The sequence below is a fragment of the Pan troglodytes genome, chromosome 6 (genome assembly GCF_028858775.2).
Source record: "Pan troglodytes isolate AG18354 chromosome 6, NHGRI_mPanTro3-v2.0_pri, whole genome shotgun sequence".
Classification (NCBI taxonomy): domain Eukaryota; kingdom Metazoa; phylum Chordata; class Mammalia; order Primates; family Hominidae; genus Pan; species Pan troglodytes.
Genome location: NC_072404.2, coordinates 74,911,036 through 74,930,381, shown reverse-complemented (window position 1 = coordinate 74,930,381; position 19,346 = coordinate 74,911,036). Strand labels below are relative to the sequence as shown.

General features: G+C 37.4%; 1 protein-coding gene across 7 annotated transcripts in view; it reads right to left on the bottom strand.

The window, feature by feature from the left end:
* Positions 1 to 19,346, bottom strand: part of LOC744965 (S-adenosyl-L-methionine-dependent tRNA 4-demethylwyosine synthase TYW1) — a 249,248-nt gene that overhangs the window by 59,875 nt on the left and 170,027 nt on the right. The window lies entirely within an intron of this gene.

Below are 19,346 nucleotides of genomic sequence, written 5' to 3'. Positions count from 1 at the left end.
TCTGAACAAATAAACTGGCAACAGTAACCATAAAAATAATAGCAGGAGTTTGCAATTACTCAGCCCTTACTATGTGGCAGCTGTTGTTATAAAGTGCTTTGTAGCTTGGCAAAGATTCCAATATCTGTCTAATCTTTACAACAAATCTCACAAAATAGATTGGATTATTATCTTCACTTTACAGATATGAAGGTGAGGCTGACAGCTGTTAAGTAAATTGCCTGAAGTTACACAGCTGGAGAGCAGCAAAGCTGGGGTGTGAACCCAAGCAGTAGTGAGGTGGGAGACTGGCAGGACTTGTTTTCTGGTCACAACCCTGCTGACCAAAACAGGTCCAGACAGGATGAAGTGAAGAAACCAGCAGGAACCAGCAGATGGCCACTAAGGTGATCCCAAGATAGCCTTCTTATTCATTAGCATAAGACACTCCCACCAGGGCCATGACAGTTTACAAATGCCATGCAACAACCCAGAAGTTACTGCCCCTTTCCTAGAAAGTTCTAAATAACACACCCCTTTATTTGCATTGGCCTGCCCCTTAATTTGCATGTAAATATGTGCATAAATACAGTTGCCAGGAGCCCATACAATGCCCATCCTGGGTGCGGTGCCTATGAGTTAGCCCTGCTCTGCAAGGAGCTGTACCCTTCAATAAAAGATTCCCGTCTAACACCACCGGCTTGCCCTTGAATTCTTTACTGGACAAAGCCAAAAACCCTCCCAAGCTAAGCCCTGGTTTTGGGGCTCACCTGTCATGCAACAGTAGGAACCAGAATAGGCTCTCTCTCACTTTGCTAAATCTTCTAAAACTGTGAGATGAAACACAAAGAGAAATGTACACAAAACACGAATGTATAACTCCAGGGATTATCACAAAATGCCCATCACCCAGACACCCTTCTGCTCCTCCCAGTGAATATCCACTCCCTTCACCTGACTAATATCTAATATCCTGACTTTAACATAATAGTCTAGTTTTTGCCTGTGTTTGGAATTTATGTCAGTGGAATCATACATTATTTTTTGTTTGGTGTCTATCACTCAACACTGTGTTTATAAAATTCACCTATGTTGCTCCATGTTTAGGTTTGTTCATTTTCATTATCCAGTATTGGATTGCATGAATATACAACAAGTTATTCAACCATTCCCTAAACATTTGGATTATGTCCAGGTTTTAGCTATTATAAAACAATGTGGTTATCTCTTTGAACACCAGAGTTTAGTTTTGCCTGTTTAAGGAAATTTTATAAAATGCTACTGTGACATACATTCTTTTGTGTCTGGCTTCTTTCAGTGAATTCGATGTTTGCAAGATTCATTCATGCTGTTGATGTAACTGGAGCTCCAGTGGCCCAGTAGAGTGCATGGTACTTATGTGTCACCATAAATACATCTTTATGGCCACATTGTATGAACACACTACTAGTGAACGATTTTAACCCTCTACTTTGGGTTTCTTAGAAAATACTGCTGCCATGAGTGCTACTGTACTCATCTCTCTCTCCCTCTCCCCACCTCCTTTTTTTTTTCTGGCTTGAGATAGGGTCTGGCTCCACCACTCAGGCTGGAGTGCAGTGGCATAAGCACGGCCCACTCCAGCCTCAACCTCCCAGTCTCAAGGGATCCTCCTGTCTCAGCCTCCTGAGTAGCTGGGACTACAGGCACATGCTGCCCCTCCTAGCTTTTTTTTTTTCTTTCTTTTTTTTTTCTGTAGAGACAGGCTCTCACTTTGTTGCCCAGGCTGGTCTCGAACTCTTGGGCTCAAGCAATCCTCTTGCCTTGGCCTCCCAAAGTGCTAGGATTACAGGCATGAGCCAACGTGCCCAGCTGTACTTGTCTCTTGATGCACAAGAACACACATTTTCTAGGATCTACCTAAATATGGACATGCTGGGTCATGGGGGATATGTATACATTCGACCTTAGCAGATACTGGCAATCTGATTGCCAAAGTCATTTTGCCACACTTTCACCCGCGTTGTATCAGAGTTTTGGTTGGTTGTTATCTTCAACAACACTTAGTGTTGCTAGTTTTCACCACTTTTGCATTGTTTTGGCTTTGCATCTGCCTGCGGATGTAAGCAAGCTGAGTTCATATGTTTTCTGGCTATCTGTATCTCTGTTTTTGTGAAGTACTGGTTCAAATGTCTTGAATATTTCTCTGTTGGAATATTTGTCTTTTTTCCAACTGATTTTCAATAAATTATTTGAATTTGCTGGAAAGAAAAGCTCTGTTATAAACGTATTAGAAATAATTTCATCCACTTTATGGCTTCCTTTTTTTCACAATGTCTTCTGATCAATAAGAATTCCTAACTTTCACACATTTCCACTTTCTTTCCTTATTAGCGTTTCTTTCATATTAGTGTTTCTTGTGTCTCTTTAAAGGATCATTCCATGCTATCAAGAGCATGAAGATAAGCTCTTACATTTTTTTCTAAAGTTTTATCATATTGCCACTCACATTTGTGTCAAAAATCCACCAAAACTGACTTTTGCGTGTGGTGTTGAGAAGTTAAACTTATTTAACATATGGATAGTCCACAGTAATAAATATGATAGAATCATTGTCTATGCATGTGAGGATCTGCTTCTGGTTTTTTCTATTCTGTTCCACTGATCTAATTGTTTCTCTTTGTCTCAATATCACACTTTTAATTACTGTTGCTCTACACTAAGACTTGATATCCAATAGAGACGGTTCTCAACCAGGAGCGATTCTGCACCGCAGGGGACAATTAGCAACATCTTGAGAAAATTTTTTGGTTTTCACAAATGGGGGCTGCTACTGACATCTAGTGGGTAAAGGCCAGGGCTGCTGCTGAATATCCTACAATGCACGGGACAGTCTCCCCAACCCTTTTCCTAAAAAGAACTATCCAGTCTAAAATGTCGATGGTGCCAACGTTGAAAAATCCTACAGTGGAGCAAGTTCTCTTATGTCATCCTTCTGAAAGAGTATGGTGGCCATTCTTGGCCCTTTGCATATCCATGTACATTTTAGAATCAGCTTATTAATTTCCACAAACATATACAACCCTTTATGATTCTGCCTGATATGGCATTGAATCTATAAGCCAGCGTTGCTCAATAGAAATATAAGTTCACAGGTGAAATTTTTTTAAATGTATTTTAACTTAACATATCCTCAAAATTATCAACTCAAGAAGAAATCAATATTTAAATACTGGGATACCTGACATTCTTTTTACCAGACTAAGTCTTTGAATTCCATCTCTTCTTGGCCTTTTGGCTAAGATCAAGTGTAGTCTTTGAATTCCAATGCACAGCACGGCTCAGTTCAGGGAAGCCACGTTTCAAGTACTCAGTGGTCACATGTAGCTAGTGGCTACCAAAAATAAATATAATCAGTGTATGGAGAAATGATACTTTTACAACCCTGAATCTGCCAAAATAATTACCTTTATTTAGATCCTTTAAAATTTCTCTCAATAATATTTTATAGTTTTCAATATAAAGGTCAAAAACATCTATCCATAGATTTATTCCAAGGTAATATACTTTTGATGCTTTGTTATGGTAGTATCTTTTCTATTTTTCCTCTTTTAACTAATATTTAACTGATATTTTAATAGCTGGTATACAGAAATATAACTGATTTTTGTAAGCTGACTGTGTATCTATATAGCAGTCTTGTAAAATACATTTATTAAAGCGAATAATTACAAATTTTGGAAAGGATTATGTACACATTTATTTACTAAAAATGACATCTTCCTTTCCAATCATAACTTTTTCCCCTTTTTCTTGTCTTTTAGCACTAGCCAGAACTTTGATTCCATGTTAAATGGAAGTGGTGATAAATATAGTGGGTATGCTTGTCTTATTCTGCACAGTAAGATTTTAAACATTTACTCAAGAAGTATGACTTTTATGGGTAAATATATCAGATTAGGAAGTTTACTTCTAATCCTACTTGGCTACAAGATTTTAATCATAAATAAATATTGATTTCTGTCAAATTCTCTTTATGCATCTATTAACCTTATCCTACCAGCTTTCTTTTTATTATGACATCATAAATAGGTTGATTTTTACACATTAAACAAAACTCGCATTCTTAGAATAAAGCCAATTTTTCATGGTTTTATAGACTGCTGTATTTAGTTTGTTGATCTTTTCTTTAAAATAGTTGCTTCTATGCTTATGAGTAAAAATCGCTTTTGTCTTATTCTTCTTAGAATTTGGTATAAATATTCTGAACTGGCTGGATGCAGTGGCTTATGCCTGTAATCCCAGCACTTTGGGAGGCTGAGGCAGGTGGATCACCTGAGGTTGGGAGTTCGAGACCAGCTTCACCAACATGGAGAAACCCCATCTCTACTAAAAATACAAAATTAGCTGGGCGTGATGGCACATGCCTGTAGTCCCAGCTACTCATGGGGCTGAGGCACGAGAATCACTCGAGCCCAGGAGGTGGAGGTTGTGGTGAGCTGAGATCACGCCATCGCACTCCAGCCTGGGCAATAAGAGCAAAACTCCATCTCAAAAAAAAAAAAAAAATTATTCTGAACTAATAAAATGAGATGGAAAGTGCTACTATTTCTCTCTGGAATAGTTGTGTAGGGTTGGTGTTAGTTCTCCTGATGACTGGTATCATCAAGAATTGGTATAATTCAACGATGAAATCATCTGGGCCTGGAGTTTCCTTTGGATGAGGTTTTAAATTTAAAAAAGCAATTTATTTAACAATTATAAGTCCATGTAGATCATTTCATCTAGTATTAATTTTCTTAAGCTTCATTTTCTAGGAATTTGTGTATTTCATCTAAATTCCCAAATTAATTGGCATAAAGTAATTCAAAATATCCTCCTATCTTTTTAATGTCTATAGGATCTATAGTGATGTTTCATTTTCATTTCTAACATTACTTATTTGTACCATCTCTCATTTTATTGATTAAACTTGCCAGGTAATCATCAGTTTTGTAAGATTTTTTGAATAACCAACTTTCGCTTTTTTATAATCCTATTTTATGGATGTTTTTTATTTCCTTAATTTCTGCTCTTTTTATTTCCTTCCAAGTACTTACTCTATGTTTAATTTACTGCTCTGCTCTTTTTAAAAAAAAAAAAAAATTGTGGGTACCAATTAACTTCTTAATATATGCATTTAGCTTATTGATTTTTAACCTATTTCCTTTACTAAGTAGGCATTTTGTCTTCTTCAAAACTTTTTTTTTCTCCTTCACTCTTGAAAAATATTTTCATTGGGAAAAGACTTCTAGATTGGCAGCTCTTGGCAAATTTCAGCCCTTTGAGGCTCCATGGTTTGTGCTCTCATTTCTGTTGTGCAATCAAGTACTGGCCTATTGTTGCTCTTTTGAAAGTAATCTCTCTTTATCTCTGCCTGCTTTTAAAAATTTCATAAAATGTTTTTATTTATCCCGTTTGGGTTTATGTTTTCCTGTATTGCCCCAAATTTCTACAGTAAATGAGTAAAACTTTTGTAATGGGGGAAAAAAGCACATGCAGAAATGTTAATCTGATAAGCAGCATAATGGTAAATTCAGAATATCCCAAGAGCATGGGGGAAGGGGGTCCTAATGTGACAAATGTCCCAAACAGTCTAACTACAGACATCTTGGTTATCAAACAAAAGACCAGCACTATGCAATAGAGCGTCTCACAGTTCTCCACTAAAATACTCCCAGGAAAACCATTTGCCATTTGTATGTAAGCAAACAAAATGGGTTGTTTGTCTGCAACCCATCTGTAGGTAAGGCTGATTCAACATTTGAAAATCAGTTAATGTAATCCATCACATCAACAAGATAAAGAAGGAAAATCACGTGATTATATCAATAGATGCCAAAAAGCATATGACACCATTCACCACCCATTCATAATAAAAACTCTCAGCAAACTAGGAAAATTTTCTCAACTTAATAAGGATATCTACAAAAAACCTACAGCTAACATCATACTTAATGGCAAGAACCTGGAAGCTTTCCCATTAATATCAGGAACAAAGCAAGGATGTCTTCTCTCACCACTGCTTTTCAACATGGTACTGGAAGTCCTAATCAATGTAGTAAGACAAGACAGGGGAATACAAAGAAAACAGATTTGGAAGAAAGAAATAAAACGGTCTTTGTTTAGAGATAGGATGATTATCTATGTAGAAAATCTACTAATCAATCTTAACAACCAGATGTTGTGTGCCACTTGATTGATGCACTAGGAAACAGTACAGCAACAATTATTAAGTATTCTTGACAAAAACCGAATATATCGTCAATCGAGCCTTTAGTTGTAACTACCATTTTACAGGAATTACAAAGAAACACAGACTATATTAAAAGATACCAAAAGGACTCAATCAGCCAAATTCGGGATGTTGCAAATTCTAATGACAAATGACCCACCTTCTTCCACAAATAAGTAGCACACAAGAAAGGGAAACAGGATTGGAGCAATCACATTACAAGAAGTATAAACAAAGTACAATGTGAGAATCTTGTTTAGATATTACTCTGAGAAAAAAAGTTATAAAAACATTCTTTTGGAAACTATCAGAGAAAATGAGATACATTTGAATTTTCAGGAAATGCATTAAAATGCATTGTTAATTGTATTAGGAGTGATAATGGTATTGTGTTTATATTTTGTTTTTAATTTTTTTGTTTTTGTTTTTTGAGACAGGGTTTCACTCTGTCACTCAGGCTGGAGTGCACTGGTGCATCACCCTACCCAGTTAATTTTTTTTACTTTTTGTAGAGACAGGGTCTCATTATGTTGCCCAGGCTGGTCTTGAACCCCTGGACTCAAGTGATCCTCCTACCTTGAACTCCCAAAGTGCTGGGATTACAGGTGTGAGCCACCACATCCAGCTTGTTTGTTTTTTAAAAAGTCCTTCAGCTGGAAGAAGAGACATAGGAAAGACTGAAGAGAAAATTTGTGGTTAAATCATGAATACTGAATGTATGAAACAAGAATAGTAAGGTCTTAGCTGGGCACAGTGGCTCATGCCTATAACCCCAGCACTCTGGGAGGCTGAGGTGAGCAGATCCCCTGAGGTCAGGAGTTCAAGACAAGCCTGGCCAACATGGTGAAATGCAGTTTCTACTAAAAATACAAAAAAAATAGCCAGGCGTGGTGGCACACACCTGTAATCCCAGCTACTCGGGAGGCTCAGGCAGGAGAATCACTTGAACTCAGGAGGCAGAGGCTGCAGTGAGCTGAGATTGGGCCGCTGCACTCCAGCCTGGGCAACAGAGTGAGACTCCATCTCAAAAAAAAAAAAAAAAAAAAGAATGGTAAGGTCAATGTGGGGTTCAAAAAATATGCAAAAGTAAAATATACAACAAAAACAGCATAAAAGTTGGGATGGAGTTAATGGAGTTAAGTATTCTAAGTACTATTGCTTATAAAATGATATAAACATTAATTTACATTGACTTTAATAAGTCAAGCATGCCTGCGTCAATCACTAGGGCAACAACTAAAAGAACAATAATAAAAAAATAAATATTAAAAAACCAACAGAATGGAAAACTTATAATAAAATTCCTTAGTTAAAAACAAAAGAAAGCAAAAAAATAGAGAAAAAGACAGCTGAAAAGGGGAGGAAAATAATGCAAATAATTAGATGCTAAATTTAAATTCGAATATATCGATTATTGTATTTCATGCAAACTATAAGCACTCAAAAAGATAAAGATTTTCCAAATGTTTAAGAAAACAAACCCAATTACATGTTATTAAAAAGTCCTTCAGATGGAAGCAGAGATGCACGATAGACTAGAGAGAAAATTTTTGGGTAAATCATGAATACTGACTGCATGACACAAAAATGGTAATGTCTTGTGGAGATGTAACTTAAATATGAAGATACAAAAAAGGCTGAAAATAAAAACAAAAAGAAAAAAGTTGTACTATGCAAACACTGACCATAAAAAAAACTAGTGTTGCTTTACTAGTATTAGACAGACTTTAAGATGAGAAAGTGAGAAGGGCATTATAAAAAGGCCAATTCACCAAAAATATGTAACAATTCTTAACTAGTATAACAATATACTAGTACCTAACAATATAGCATCAATATGAAGTAACAATTGACATAACTAAAATGAGAAATGAACATAGCCATAGTCACAATGGAACATTTGTACACATCTCTCTCAGAACCAATAATATAAGACAAAAGAACTTTCTCAGTAACTAACAATTAAAGACAAAGGAGTAAAAGCACAGAACACATGAACGACATGATTAACTTAATTCTCCTCCAAGACCTAGCAAAAGAAGAGTAAATTAAACCAACAGGGTTAGGAAAGAGAAACAAAGACTAGAACAGAGGTAAAAGAAATAGAAAACAGAAAAACAACTCGGGAGAACAAAGAAACCAAAAGTATGTTCTATGAAAAAATCAACTAAACGGACCTTTAGCTAGACTAAGAAAAAGAAGACACAGATAACTAAAATCAGAAATGAAAGTGGAGAAAATACTACTAACCTCACACAAATAAAAGGAATTATAAGAAAATACTATGAACAACTATATACCAAAAAAAGTGGATAACCTAAATTAAATGGACAAATTCTTAGAAATATGTAAATTACCAAAAATGACTCAAGGAGAAATGGACAATCGGAACAGACCTACAAGTCAAGAGATTGAACAATCAAAAACTCCCAACAAATAAAAGCTTAAGAGCAGATGGCTTCATTGCCAAACATTTCAAGAAGAATATTCTCAAACTCTTCCAAAAAAAATAGCAGAGGAAACACTTCACACCTCCTTCTCCGAGGCCAGCATTATCTTCATAACAAACCAGAAAAAGACATCACCAGAAAACTATAATCCAATCCCTTATGATGTAGAAATTCTCAGCAGAATACTACCAAACCAAATACATCATATTAAAATATTTTACATTATTACCAAGTGGGATTTATTCCAGGAATGAAAGCAAGTCACATAATACACAAATCCATTTATATGAAATTTCCAGAACAGCTATATCCATAGTAACAGAAAACAGATTGGTGGTTTTAAGGGACTGGTTTACGAGGTATGGGGAGTAACTGCTTAATGGGTACAGGATTTATGTTGGAGTAATAAAAATGTTTAGGAACTAGATAAAGGTGATCATTACACAAGACTGTAAATGTATGAAATGCCACTTCGTTGTTCATGTTAAAACAGTTCATTTTATGTTACGTGAATGCTACCTCAATACAAAATTTTAAATCCCTGTTAAAGTTCCAGCTGCCTGTTTTGCAGGCTTTAAAAGCTGATCCCAAAATACATATGGAAATGCATAGGAACCCAAAGACCCAAAATAATTTGAAAAAGAAGAAAGTTAGAAGATTCAAACACTGTGATTTCAAAACGTACTCAAAGCTATGTTAATCAAGATTATGTGGTACCACCATAAGGATAAAAGTGAAGATCAATGGAACAGAACTGGACAGTCCACAAATAAAACCCATACACTTAACAGCCAATTGATTTTGACAAGGGTACAAAGACAATTCAATGGGGAAAAAATAGTCTTTTCAACACATGGTACTGAGACAACTAGTTATTCACAGGCAAATGAACCTCTCACATTGTCCACAAAAATTAACTCAAAACTGCTCAAAGAGCTAAAACAATAAAACTCCTGGAAGAAAACATAAGGTAAATCTCTGTCACCTTGCATTAGGCAATTAGATATGACACCAAAAACATAAGCAACAGAAGGAGGAAAAAAAGATACAATGGACTTTTCAAAGTTAAAACTTTCTGTGCTTCAAGTTGGCAGCTCCTGAAAAAGTTAAATATAGAATTACTATATGACCCAGCAATTTTACTCGTAAGTGTGAACTGAAACATATATTCACACTAAAACCTGTGCATGAATATTCCCAGCAGTATTACTCATAACAGCCAAAAGCAGGAAACAATGCCAATGTTCATCAGCTGAAGAATGGACAAAGAAAATATAGTACATATCCATCCAAGAGAATAGTATTCAGCAAAAAAGATGAAGTTCTAGGCTGGGAGCAGTGGCTCACGCCTGTAATCCCAGCACTTTGGGAGGCCAAGGCAGGTGGATCACAAGGTCAGGAGTTCGAGACCAGCCTGGCCAATATGGTGAAACTCCATCTCTACTAAAAATACAAAAATTAGCTCGGTGTGGTGGAGGGTGCCTGTAGTCCCAGCTACTCAGGAGGTTGAGGCAGGAGAATCACTTGAACCCGGGAGACAGAAGTTGCAGTGAGCCAAGATCACGCCACTGCACTCCAGCCTGGGGAACAGAGCGAGACTCCGTCTCAAAAAAAAAGATGAAGTTCTGATTCATGCTATATAACATGCGCTAACTTGGAAAACATTATACTAACTGTAAGAAGACAGACACTATTGGAAGTTCTGAAATTAAATAATCCACATGGTCACACTTTTGTAAATAAACTAAAAGCCACTAAATTATATACTTTAAAAAGTCATTTTTATGCAAAGTAAATTATTTCTTAATTTTAAAATGTAAAGGATGAACATCTATAATTTACTATGTACAAGATGTTAAAAAGTAAACAATAATATAAATATAAGAAAAAAGGAAATAAAAGAACAGAAGTTAATAGAAGAAATGCCATAAAATAAGGATGGCAAGTATTCCAAAAATTACTTGTAAAAAAATTTAACAAGAGTTACAAATTAATGGAAAGAGTAAGAAACAGGCCGGCCACAGTGCTCAGGCCTATAATCCCAGCAGTTTGGGAGGCCGAGGTGGGCGGATCACCTAAGGTCAGGAGTTCGAGACCAGCCTGACCAACACTGTGAAACCTCATCTTTACTAAAAATTCAAAAATTAGCCAGGCATGTTGTTGCATGCCTGTAATCCCAGCCACTCGGGAGGCTGAGGCAGGAGAACCGCTTGAACCTGGGAGGCGGAGGTGGCAGTGAGCCAAGATCGCAACACTGCACTCCAGCCTGGGCAACAGAGCCAGACTCCATCTTAAAAGAAAAAAAGAAAAAAAAAAGGATAAGAAATAAAAATATGCACACTATTACTAGGAATGAGGTACTATTTGGGCTTATCAAATTGGCATTTGATATTTGATATTTGGCATTTGAATATTACGGGCAGTTACACAAAGTCATTTTGAAAATTTAAATGAAATGTACAAAGTCCTAAAGAAAACACAACTTAATAAAATTGATAAACAGAAAATCTAAATGGTCCTATAATTATTTATGGTGTTTGATTTGAAATATTAAACTCTTCCAGAGAACACAAAAAGAGGGCCTATTCTCCTTACTCATTTTATGAGGTCACCATAATACTGATATTAAAACTTAAAGTCATTAAAAGAAAGAAAATGACAGTTCAGCATCTCTCATGAACAGAAATGGAAACATCTTTTAAATATTAGTATACAAAAGAATCCCAAGATACACAAAAAAGATAATACATAGTAACCAAGATGAGTTTATTGCATGAATAGAATTTGGTTTGTTATTTGAAAATCAATGCAATTCACCATATTAGCAGAATAAAGGAAATCATATAATCTCAATAGACGCAAAAAAATGATACGATAAAAACCCAATAGCCATTGATAATAGATAGTCACATAAAGCTAGGAATAAAAGGAAATTTCTTCAGTATGGTGGAGTATTTATAAAAAATCAACAGTAGGTAGGGGGCTGGGGCTCACACCTATAATCCCAACACTTTGGGAGGCCAAGGTGGGCGGATCACGAGGTCAGGAGTTCGAGACCAGCCTGGCCAAGATGGTGAAACCCCATCTCTACTAAAAATACAAAAATGAGCTGGGCGTGGTGGTGGGTACCTATAATCCCAGCTACTTGGGAGGCTGAGGCAGGAGAATCGCTTGAACTCAGGAGGCAGAGGTTGCAGTGAACTGAGATCGCGCTACTGCACTCCAGCCTGGGCGACAGAGTGAGACTCTGTCTCAATCAATCAATAAATATAAATAAATAAAAACAAATAAAAACAGACCCAAACATGTAAGGATACTTAATTTATGACAAAACTGACACTGCAGAACAGGGCAGGAAAGGATTGTTTTTTAAAAAAATAAACAGCATTGAATCAAATGGATACCCATTGCAGTGGGAAAAAAAAACCCACTTTAATGACTTTAAAAAAATTATAGACTTTAAAATGTGAAAGGAAGGAAAAACAACACAATGTCTAGGAAATTACAGAAGAAACTCTCTTCATGACTTTCCTTTTTTTTTTTTTTTTTTTGAGACAGAGTCTCTCTCTGTCGCCCAGGCTGGAGTGCAGTGCCGCGATCTCGGCTCACTGCAACCTCTGCCTCCCAAGTTCAAGCGATTCTCCTGTCTCAGCCTCCCAAGTAGCTGGGATTACAGGCGTGTGCCACCAGGCCCGGCTAATTTTTTGTATTTTTAGTAGAGACGCGGTTTCACCGTGTTAGCCAGGATGGTCTTGATCTCCTGACCTCATGATCCAACCGCCTCGGCCTCCCAAAGAGCTGGGATTACAGGCATGAGCTGCCGCGCCCGGCCATGACTTTCTTAAACAGGATAAAATGCACTCACCAGATAAAGACACCTGATAAACTGACTACACTGAAGTTGGCTACTTCTTATCAAAAGTCATGAGGCAATGGAGAGAGAAGACATAGAGCAGAAAGGGACATTTACTCCTGTCTAGAATACATTTAAAAATCCTATAAACCAATAAGAAAAAGACAATGCAAAAGAAACATTGACCAAAGCCTTGAATGTTCTTATATGGCCCTGCGATTGTCTGGCACTATCTACTAATGATGACTGAACGCAGAACACCCAATGAGGTGGCAATTCCACTCCCAAATACACAGTGAACATCAGTTAGTCCACGTGTATATCAAAAAACATGTACAGAAAGGTTATTAGTGCAATTATTCATCATAGCCCCAACCAGGATGCAATGTGAATATCCCTCAATAGTGGAAGGAATAAATCGTGGCATACTCATATATTGACATATAGCAATGAAAATGGATGAATTACAGCTGCACACATCATGGATGAATCTAACAAACATACATAAAGAAAAAACACATATATTCACAAAAGAATTTAAATTGTTAGGATGCCACAACGTTCAAAACCAGGCAAATCTACCTTACGGTGTTAGCAATCAAAATAGCAATTATTTTTAGAGAGGGGAGGGGCTGATGACCAGGAGAGAACTCTGAAGGTGCTATTAACGTTCTATTTCTTGAGCTATTTGCTGGCTGTGTTCATTTTGTAATAATTCATCCAGCAGTTCATGTAAGATCTGTGCCCTTTTCTGTGTGTATGGTATACTCCAATTAAAAAACTTATTAAAAATCATGTATATATGTATTATATATAATTATATATTATATATTATATATGTTATATATTATATATAAAAAGTACTGGGAGGAGGCATTCAAATTTTAAAAGTCTTTTCGTTTGTTTTTTGTTGAGAGGTTCACGCTCTGTCACACAGGCTGGAGAGCAGTGGCACAATCATAGCTCACTGTACCTGGAATTCAAACTCCTGGGCTCCTCAAAAGATTCTCCTACCTCAGCCTCCTGAGTAGCTGGGACTACAGGTGCACACAACCATGTCCAGCTTATTTTTTTATTTTTAATTTTTTTGTAGAGATGGAGTGTCGCTATATTGTCAGGCTGGTCTCAAACTCCTGGCCTCAAGTGATCCACCCACCTTGGCCTCCCAAAGTGTTGGGATTACAGGCATAAGCCACTGTGCCTGGCCTAAAAAGTCTTTATTTTATTTTATTTTTGAGACAGGGTCTCATTCTGTTGCCCAGGCTGGAGTGCAGTGGCACGATCTTGGCTCACTGCAGCCTTCACCTCCCTGGCTCAAGTGATCCTCCCGCCTCAGCCCCCCAAACAGCTGGGACTAGAGGTGTGTGCCACCGCACCTGGCTAATTTTTGTAATTTTTTTGTAGAGACGAGGTTTTGCTATGTTGCCCAGGCTGGTCTCAAATACCTGAGCTCAAGCGATCTGCCTGCCTCGGCCTCCCAGAGTGCTGGGATTACAGGTGTGAGCCACCACGCCTGGCCCTAAAAATTCTTTATATGTTGTATACAGAAGTATTCATGGATAAAATGATATTGTGTCTGTTATTAGATTTTAAATATTCCAATGCCTTCCCTACTGCGAAAACTGAGAAGATAGACAAAATCAGAACTGTAGAATGCTGATGGTTGTCAAAGCTAAGATGATGGTTACAAGGAATTGGTTATATTATTCTCTCCCCTCTTGAGTATTATAAAAATCCACAATAAAAAGTTTAAAAATATATAGTCATGAGTTAGAGTTCTGTTGCTTCTAATTAGGCAGCTTTCAGTGCTACATAGACTGGATGAGGTTATTATAACCCAGGATTACAGCTTTTAATTTCAATGATTTATCTTGACAGTTGCAATTCAACTCATACTCTAGTTGAGGCTGTGTCAAAACAAGATAAAATGGTCTCCTAAAATATGGTACTGACTTACTAGTAATCAAAGATATGCAAATTGAAGCAGTAATGAGGTACTATTTGGGCTTATCAAATTGGCAAAGATTTTTTTTAAAACAGCAATATTCAGTGCTGCCTAGAGTTTAGCATGACAGGCATATTTGTTCATTGATGATGGGAGTGTAATTCAGTACCAACGTTTAGAAAAGTAACATGGCAAGATGATTAAAGAATCTGAAAAACATTCAAATCTGTTGACCTAGTAATTGCATTTCTAAAAATGTAGCCTATGGACATGAGGAAAATTATGAACAAAGACTGATGAATAAGCATGTTTATTCTAGCTTTATAATAATGAGACACTACAAACTCAAGATGATGACAAGATGTTCAATCCCAAGGAATGGCTAGATGATTTATGATATCACCCTTTAGCTAACACTAAAGATGTTATTTCAGAACAATGCTCACGAACCCCAACATATCTGAGGAACATCCTTCTAACAATAGCAGGGTCAATCTAGATGTGACTCTCAGAAAGAGGGAGACTTATGTTTTTGTACCTCGTTCCCATTGAGAATAACTGTTTTAGAGGAGTATTTGTTGACAAGGGGTAACTGTTTTTTTTTTGAGACAGTTTTGCTCTGTTGCCCAGGCTGGAATGCAATGGTGCCATCATAGCTCGCTGCAGCCTCGACTTCCCAAGCTCAAACCATCCTCCCACCTCAGCCTCCTGAGTAGCTGGAACTACAGGCACATGCCATCACATCCAGCCAATTTTTTTTGTATTTTTTAGTAGAGATGTTTCGCTATGTTGCCCAGGCTTGTCTCGAACTCCTGACCTCAAGTGATCCACCCACCTCGGCCTCCCAAAATGCTGGGATTACAGGCCTTAGCTACAACACCTGGCTGCAAGGGGTAATTTTTATGTTACAATGATGAATTTTTTAAAAGCTGAAAACAAACTTATACATGCAGCATGGCATTAACAATATAAATATATCTACACCAAAAAAATTTAAATGAATTTTTAAAAGCTGAAAACAAACTTATAAATGCAGCATGGCATTAATAATATAAATATATCTACACCAAAAAAATTAAGGTTTAGAAGGAAATATAACAAAAGTTTTGGGATCAGAAAACACGTATACATACACACTTTTTAATAGTATTGATACTTAAGATGAGATTGGTTGGGTTTAACAGTCTCTTGATATGCCTGATCTCCGCTATCCATTACAGTAGATACTTAAAACTCTCCTGCTCTGCCAGGCGTGGTGGTTTACGCTTGTAATCCCAGCACTTTGGGGGACCAAGGTGGGCGGATCATCTGAGGTCAGGAGTTTGAGACCAGCCTAGCCAACATGGTGAAACCCCATCTCTATTAAAAATACAAAAATTAGCTAGACGTGGTAGCGCATGCCTGTAAACTCAGCTACTCAGAAGGCTGAGGCATGAGAATCACTTGAACCCAGGAGGCGGAGGTTGCAGAGAGCTGAGATCACACCACTGCACTCCAGCCTGAGCGAGAGAGCAAGACTCTGTCTCAGAAAAAAAAAAAAAAAAAAATTCTCCTGCTTAAAGATCAGAAATTTGGCAGAGAGTAGAAAAGACATGCCTTGAGTTCAGTAGAACCTAAGAAGATCATGCACATCAACTGAATCGTAGGACAGTGTGGCCAGAGCCTGAAGAGTCATGTACTCTACAGGTTACTTACAACAGGAAACAGAAAAACAGAGCTTGACATCCACCCGGCAACTTGGTTAGTGTGCAGGAAGATATCACCTGTGTGAAGGAGTAAGCGGAGGGTGAAACCACAAGAAGAGATGAGTGCAAGAAAGCTGAGAGGTGCAAGATGCACACAGAAGAGGCTAAGAGCACTGGCAGCAGAATGTGAAAAAGAGGGACTGTAAGCAAAGTAACCATGTAACGGCAGAAATAAAATTCCCACTGGAATTTTAGTGTAAATACTACTGTGGTATTTACACTTTGGGAAAATCAAATGACTAGTATGGAGCAATGTTTCCTCATCCTTTGGAGGTTGGGAGAAATTAGATGAGGGTGCTTACTGACATTTTGAACAAGACAGTCCATAGTATGAAAATGATATGTACCCTGAGAAGCAGAATGCGGAAATTTACAACATGGGAATTGTATGGAAAAGGACAAAGAAATGAGAATATTCAAAGAACGAATGACTAGTAAGGAATACAAAATGTAAACAGCTGAAGACAAAATAGCTGAAAGAGAATAAATAAGTGGTAAGGTTTCTAGAGAAAGAAAGATGCAACCATAAAATCCTAAGGGCTACTCTATATACTTTCCATCTGGGAAAAGAGCTTTCTAAAAAATCTAAAACCACCACCACAAGATGAACAAGAGAGGTGCCCTATCTACAGAATAGTGAACAGAAATAAGAGAAACAATGTCATAAAAATCAATCAGCAGAAGATCATGTTATTGCCTAAACCAGGATGTCATCTCAGACTCCCATGACTTCAAGCAACGTACTGACTTGGATGTCCGAGGATATTGACAAAAGTAAAATCTCTGGCAATGTTCCTGCACACAAAATCTATCCATCACTCCTGCACCAAATACAAATGAATAGAAATAATTGGATTCCATGTGTGCAGAAGACAGGGTATGAGAAGGATATTTAAGACAGCCAAATTATGCTTCACAAAACGACTGAGACAAAGTAAATTTTAAAGGAATATAGGGCAGCCCCAAACTATACATCTCTAAAATCAATATGCCTTAGAGCAGGTCTATTTCTCCAGAAATATTACTTGTACCAATCTACAAGTTCCCAAAGTCCCAAATATTATAGCAAATACTCCCTCCCTGGAAAATTAATCATTCAAATGCAAAAACTCTATAGTCCAGGGATGTTCAGAATTTTTTTTTTTTTTTTTTTTGAGACAGAGTCTTGCTCTGTCACCCAGGCTGGAGTGCAGTGGTGCAATCTTGGCTCAGTGCAAGCTCTGCCTCCCGGGCTCACGCCATTCTCCTGCCTCAGCCTCCTGAGTAGCTGGGACTACAGGCACCCGCCACCACGCCCGGCCAATTTTTTTGTTTTTTTGGTTTTTTTTGTATTTTTAATAGAGACGGGGTTTCACCGTGTTAGCCAGAATGGTCTCGATCTCCTGAACTTGTGATCCGCCCACCTTGGCCTCCCAAAGTGCTGGGATTACAGGCGTTGAGCCACCGCGCCCGGTCCAGAATGTTTTTAACCCATCAATTAACCTCCCTGTGCCAAAGCTTGGTCTTGCAAAACAACAAAAACAAAAACCAGACTCATTAGAAGGTGACTCAGTCCGTGAAGTAAGCCTATAAAGTTTCCTCCCTGGAAAGCTTATTAGTGATAAGATGTGCCTGGGGGTACAGCACTCTACTTTATGTCTGACACATAAGAAAGTGAATCTGGAATGATAGGAAGATGAGCCCAGAAAGAAGAGTAGACCACACTTATTATACTAACATTAGGATGCCAAAAATTAAGCCTTCCATGCAAAATCCTTCTTTATCTAATGTGCATTATTTACTAAATAATATATATATAATGGACACATGGTCAAATAAGTGCTATAAATTCATCTCCTGAGACATCCACACTGCAACACAGATAAAATGAAAATCAAATAAAGCTGGTTAAAACATACAATGAAACAATCTCCTGGCCAGGAATTGGACCTAGCTGCCTGTTAGAGCACACATGCATGCAAAAATAACACCTACTCAAGATGAGCCTGCAAACCAAAATTCCAAAAGATACGTGGTAATCTAACATTTCAGAAAGAGAGCCAACCTAATCTACAATTAGAACATAAGCTTTAGTGAAAGAAAATTAAAGTGACAGGACAGGCAATTTTAAAATAAATGGAAGACATGGCTTCATAAAGATGGCAACTTTTCCAAATTAACCTACAAATTCAATGCATTCTAATCAATATCTCAAAGTTGTATGTGTGTGAAAACAAAACCTGATTCTAAAATAAATATGAAAATGTAATTAAAGGATAAGCACAGGCAAGACCATTCTGGAAAAAAACAATTTTGAAGAACATAGCATGTATTTTATGCTAGAAAACAAGGCTTACTACAAAGCTATGCTAACTTAGTGAGGTAAGTGACGAGAGAGAAAAACTAACCAATATAACACAGTAGAAAGCTCAGAAACAGATTCAAGCATACATGGAAACTTAATTATGAGAGGCCACCATTACAAATCATGGAGGTAGAGAATGAATTATCCAACAAATGATGCTGGTTCAATCATTTATCCACTTGGGGAGGGTGAAATATCCCTGTGTCTTATCACACCTTAAAAAAGAAATAGAGAGGCCAGGCACAGTGGATCACGCCTGTAATCCCAGCACTCTGGGAGGCCGAGGTGGGCAGATCACTTGAGGTCAGGAGTTCGAAATCAGCCTGGCCAACATGGTGAAACCCCATCTCTACTAAAAGTACAAAAATTAGCTGGGCGTGGTGGCGGGCACCTATAATCCCAGCTACACAGGAGACTGAGGCAGGAGAACTGCTTGAACCCGGGAGGCAGAGGTGGCAGTGAGCCGAAATCACATGACTGCACTCCAGCCTGGCCAACAGAGTGAGACTCCAACTCAAAAAAGTTAAAAAATTTAAAAATATATAGATAAATGTGTGTACATGTATACGTATATGTATATACATACCTTAAGTCCTTAAGTCCTTATAACACGTTTGCAAGTCATAAAAAAATCACAAACATCTCAAAAGAAAAAACTGGCAAGGAACCAAAACAGATACTTCAAAAAGAATAGAAATTGTTAACAAAAATATAAATTATTTCAATATCACAAATAATTAAACACATATTACAATAGACACATGTAATAAAAATATT